Source organism: Mastigoproctus giganteus, chromosome 8 (genome assembly GCF_048544385.1).
Source record: "Mastigoproctus giganteus isolate SK-2022 chromosome 8, ASM4854438v1, whole genome shotgun sequence".
In the NCBI taxonomy this organism is placed as follows: Eukaryota; Metazoa; Arthropoda; class Arachnida; order Uropygi; family Thelyphonidae; genus Mastigoproctus; species Mastigoproctus giganteus.
Genome location: NC_143582.1, coordinates 220,088,094 through 220,094,093, shown reverse-complemented (window position 1 = coordinate 220,094,093; position 6,000 = coordinate 220,088,094).

Sequence of the window (6,000 nt, the reverse complement as noted above, 5' to 3'; positions counted from 1 at the left end):
GAGTATTTGATGAAAGTATGGGATGGGAATAGTTTTAGTGAAGCCTAAATATACATTTAGGTAATGTACATGTATATAATATTAAGAGGGGCAAATAAAGGAGTCGCCGAGTACTTAGAGACGGAATACGGGAAGGAAAATTTATAAGGGATATAAATTTTATGGGTGCGGTAAGGATTGTAAGAACCCGTTCTTACAACGATTATTAATAATGGTTTTACCGATATTGGAAATGTTATAAGTATTTTAAAAACAGTCTGCATTCCGAAATATATCATGTTTTAACTAATTTATAGATTTTGAATATGGTAGTTCAGGCAATTCCCAGCTGTAATTGTGTTTTTTTTTGCCTATTATCCTTAAGTAAGGTGAGGATTAACGTAGCAATGGGGTGGGGGGGGGGGCGGTTTGGAACATGCGAAACAATAGGAGCACCGATCTAGAGCAGTTCATAGTTAATGTACACAGAGCATAGGCAGCACTCCATCCGGAAGGAACAACAGACCGAAACAAAACCCACTTGAGAAAGGGCCAGTACTCAATAGAGAAGGCACTCGAGTAATGGAGTGCGCTCTTAAAAATTTCATAGGGCGATTAATGGCAGGTGAAGCACGACAAATAAAGGGTGTAGATGTGAGGTCACAAGGAAGATCTAGAAGCTTCTAGACTTCCGGCCATCCTTCTAGAAAATTTGAGTGATCTCTGGACACCAGAAGTTCTCTCTAAAAGGATGGAGGACACTCCCACGGTAAAATAAAGAGACAAATGGGAATACAGGAGAAAGGGATGTACAGGTCAGCGATTGGTCAGTGAGAAAAGGGGGGAACTTTGAAGAAAAGAAAGAGTGATTGAACACCCAGAGCAGAGAGAGGAGAGTTTTTTTTTTGGGTCGCAGCGAGTTGTTGAGTTTGGGTGGTGGTTGCAGTTCTGGGGAGGTCGTAGTTGTAGTGAGAAAATTTTGTTGTGAGAACTTTGTGGAACTCTAGGAGTTTGAGAGAAAATGTTCCCTAGGAGAAGAATGGAAGTACTGCAGTAGTTATTGAATTCAGAGCAGTCAGAGAAGTTAATGCGGGTAATAGAGATACTAACCTATGGTGGAGAGGAAGGGTTATCGCCTTAGTGACCGTGTGGAGTGAAAGCCTTGAGGGAGAGCAGCGGATAATAGAGAAAGAAAGAAAGAACACCCAGAAAGAAATGGAATGTGACACCCACGGAGAGTTCTAAAAAAAAAAAAAAAGCCAATTACCCAATTGAGAGGTGAAGAGCGACCGTCCGACCCTGAAAGTATCTCAGTGAAAAGTAGTGCCTGGACGCAGCGCAGACCTTTGAAGCGAGATAGGATCCTTAAATAATAGTAGTGCAGTGCCCACGGAAGAGTAAGACCTCAGATAGACTGCTGTGTTCCACTGTTGAACAGCCATTCGCTATCCAGACTACGCCTCATATACAGATGGTTATGGCAGCCCAGAGCAAAGAGAGAGAGGGAGAACTGCTCTTTAAGTGTAAAAATATTCAACTTAAGCATATTATTTTAGATATCTCTCTCTTTAGACTAGGTCGCATTACTACATACAGTAATGAATACTGTACTATTAAATTTATTCATAGTTGGTTCGATAAAATTCCTTGGCATTATTTACTTAATAATCGTAATAATTTTCTCCCATTTTATAACAATTTCAAGTTCAAGATTCATCACTGCTTCAGCTATGAATCTCCTATTGGACTCAAAATTTGTAATTACAAAACTTTAGCTACTAATTTAGGCAACTTACAAGCTTCAGATCTTCCATGTCATTGTGATGATCCCATATATGCTCCTTACGTTGATCAACATCATAGACATATTATTACTGGCAACCTGGACATTATTAACAATGTTCCACTAAAGTCTGCCATGGAAAAAGGTTTTAAATTCAGACCCGCCCATAAGGCCAACCTCAATAATATATATAAAGATATATATCTTAATATCTTAAACTTTTGCAACAAGTTGGCATATAAATATACAATACCCCATGAAGCTTTTTATAATTGGATAAATGGAAATTTTATAATTGGAAAAAAAAAATTATTTCTAAGACTTACTACCTTTACAATAATTCACATATCAGGTACTCTAACCTGAAAAAAACCCTTTTCTCAGATTTACAACAAAAATTTATTATCACCCCTGTAGATAAGGCTTCTAATAACTTTGCTATCTTCTGCAAGCAATTTTATTACGCCACTCTCAAAAAAGAAGTAGAAAGCAGTTCCACCTTTTTACGCTGTAATCTCGACATTGATACAATCATCAAAAAAATTATAGCCTTGCATAAAAAATTACATACCAGAATTTGCAATTCTACTTTGCTTTTCTTGTATATGATAGCCAAATTCCATAAACATCCAGTTGGCTTTAGATTCATCACTAGTGCCAAAAAAAAGTGCCTGTTATCAACCAGGTAAACAATTTTTCAAATTGTTGACTACCATTCTTATTAATATCCCTTCCACTTGGATCATTAACAATAACCACAGTATCATTAAAATTTTTAATTCCAATACCTATTCCAGCATATTTAGTATTGAAACCTAAGACTTCACCAAATTATTTACCTCCTTACCACTTCACTTGATTGTCAATGTACTGAATCAATTGTTCCTCAAATACAAAAACGTTATACCAACAGATGAGGTTACTTGGAATAACTACATCAACCTTTGTATTCTAAATAATTATATTTACGATGGTAAATACGTTTATAAACAATCCACAGGGGTTCCCACGGGTTCACAAATTTCTAGTATAGTATTCAATTTATTTCTTCATTATTACGAACATCTATATATTCATAACAACCCAAACCTTAATTTTTTTGCATTCCGCTATGTTGATGACATTCTTATTCTCAACATTCATTTTGAAAATATTGCAAAATCCATATATCCCACTGAACTCACTTGCAATAAAGAAAACTTTGGCAACCAACATGCAAATTTTCTTGATTTAAGTATTACTCTAAACAGTCCCCTTCTTCGTCATAATTTAGAATTATTCGACAAAAGAAGCAAATTTAATTTTAATATTATTTATTTAACGAATTGTAACTCGAACATTTCAATCAAGGTTCATAAAAATATAATCTACACACAAATTATCCGTTTGGCTAATATTAGCAGCAATCAATCACTTTTCGCTGGTGCTTTAAATGATCTCTATATCAAACTTTGCAATATTGACATTCCAATTAATTTCTTAAATTTTATTATAAAAAATCTCTCTGATTTTATTAAACAAAAATTCGGTTACACCATGTTCCACCTTGATTAGGGTTAATTTGATACCTGTATAGTTGTACAGTTGTACATTTGAATGGTGGTATTTCCACTGCTTGGAAAGTGATCACACCTTATGACTTCTATTAGAACGATGTTCGTGTTCTTTCACTTCTAAGTTTTTCTTTTCATTTTTTAATTTAACATTACCAGTAATTACTTATGATCAATCTTATTTTCTCTATTTTACTTTGGTCACAGAGGGCTCCCATAGTTCTTCTCTTCTGAGCAACTTCACCATCGTTGTCATAGTTCTCCCTCTGTTTACATTCCATTCTTATTAATCATGATCGCATATTTGTATCTTCATTTCTTGATTATATTCCACCCAACTTGTTTCTGCCAAATATCATAGGTATTTAATTTTTCTCCTTTTCATATTTTATATTTTATATCATATATCTATCACTCAAAATATACACTACAAGCTAGCGGTATTAATTTCCACTTCTACTAACACTCTCACAGCCAAGGCTCTCTCTATGAGGTTGGGTACTTACATACCCGGCTTGCCTAGTATCCTTTAACCGTATCCCCATCTGTTGGGGTACGTACCAGCCCCAACTGGGTTCAGCAAGTTAATTCTATAATTTTTACTCTGATTACAGAGCTGAAACTCACTATAGTTGGAGCCAGAACTGTTTTCTTGAATTTTCCCACTTAAATTTTCAAAACCTTCTATTGAATTTCACGCAAATGACAAAAATGTGACATCAAGTATGCAATTTTTTAGGCCTTTTCAATTAATTTTTTTACCCCCGCCCTAACCAGCCTAGAGCTTATGAAACCCGACACTTGATTCATTTCTTGGTGTGAAGCGCGCGAATTTCTTTTTACGGAGAGGAGCAGTTCTGATAAACAACTCCGCCTGAATACGAGCGAAGCGTGGGAAGTATATCTCACGTCACCGGTACAGCTACATTGAGACGGTAAGGGAGAAGTGTAAATAAACAAAAGACGAACAGGAGCTACTGTTTTTGACATAAGAAGCAATAAAGCCATACAGTACCAATAACAGTTTATGGAAGGTGAACAGATCGTACATCCTATCTTCAACGTGTATTGCTCCTAAGAACAGAAGATCAAGGAAATTCATCTGTTGGAAACAGGAAAAACTGGTGTAAAACTGATAACACTGCAATGCGCATTTGATAAAAAAAAAAAAAAGTTTGCTTTATTGTAATTGTTTTTAGTAAACAATATCAGAACAGCAGTTTCCCGGGTTTGATCTTCTAACCAAATTTCGAGAAAATATTTCTATTTATAGCTGCGTTATAAACTTCGAAACTGGTGCATCAAAAGAAAGAAAAAAAAATCATCCGCTATGAATTTCTTTCTTTCTTGAAATGTGTATTGTTCACATAACTGCAATATTTGTAACAATACAAAGCTAACAGATTACAACTAACGGCTGCTCAAAAAGTATCGTTAGAAGATATTTGCTTGTTACGCTTTGATGTCATCGCAAAGGGAGAAATTCTGTTTTAGCTCAGAAGCCGAATAAATTCACTATCCACGGTCATAATGCTGTTCTGAACTGCAATAAACAGATAAACTCTGCTGACAAATAGACTTACTCCCCATCACTTTTATTGTTTTTCTGTGGTTTTTGGCAGATGAGTCGGTGACTGCTAAATGCAGTGCGGTTTCTTGTATTCTCTCTCTCTCTCTCTCTCTCCTCTCTCTCTATTTCGGGATCTCTGACCGTGTGGTCATCACGGAATATAAACAGAAAATTTGTTTGTCGGAATGCTGCCCATCAATTATCAACTCTTTTACCGACCTTCTAATGTATGTTGTGTTCAAATAATCCACTTTGCGAAATTCGAAAGTGCTACATCAATTAGGTGCAAAAACGGTTTCCCCCAACATAATGAATTACTTTATAGGTATAATAATGATTTTACTGACTGGAAGAAAGTGTCCACAATAAAACAATTGTACAAGGCGAAAACATGCGGTCACTCAAAGGATAAGCAATACAGCGATGTTTGAAATTTATAATGCAGTTCACTAGCTAATATTTCCAGAGGAATTATTCTGGATTTTTTATCAAATGAGCACCAGACCAAAATCGGACTAATTAGTAATTCCGCATCCTGGGATGAACTGACTAATTAGAACTCCAGCATCTGTGATAAAATGTCGTGCACGATATTGTTCGCTACAACAATAACGTAAAGCAACAAAGCAAAACATTGTAACAGAGCAATAATGTGAAACATTGTTAGAAAGTAAAAATGCTAAATACTGTTCCCTAAAACAATAGTACAGCAAAGTGTTTTTCTTTTTTTTTTCATTTCTACTGTGGCTTTCAGTTGAATTTTCTTGATTTTGTGTCAGTAGACAGAATATGTATTGTAATTTCTTCAATATGTATTGAAATACATATTGAAGAAAGGAAATACGATAGTAAAATACACATTGGAAATAAAAAAATATTTCTGTGTTCAATTTTGGAAAATTGTTTGAACACAGGAATATTTTTTTTTGTAATTGTATTTTGTAATTTTGTAAAATCAAATGTGATTGTATTCAAACAATTTGGGAAAATTGTTTGAATACAATTACATTTGGGAAAATTACAACAAAAACACTGATTTTACCCGAAGACATCAGATCAGTCCAAAGTAACTGTGTAGTCATTTGCATTCAAGTGATGTTGAAATGTATAATCCA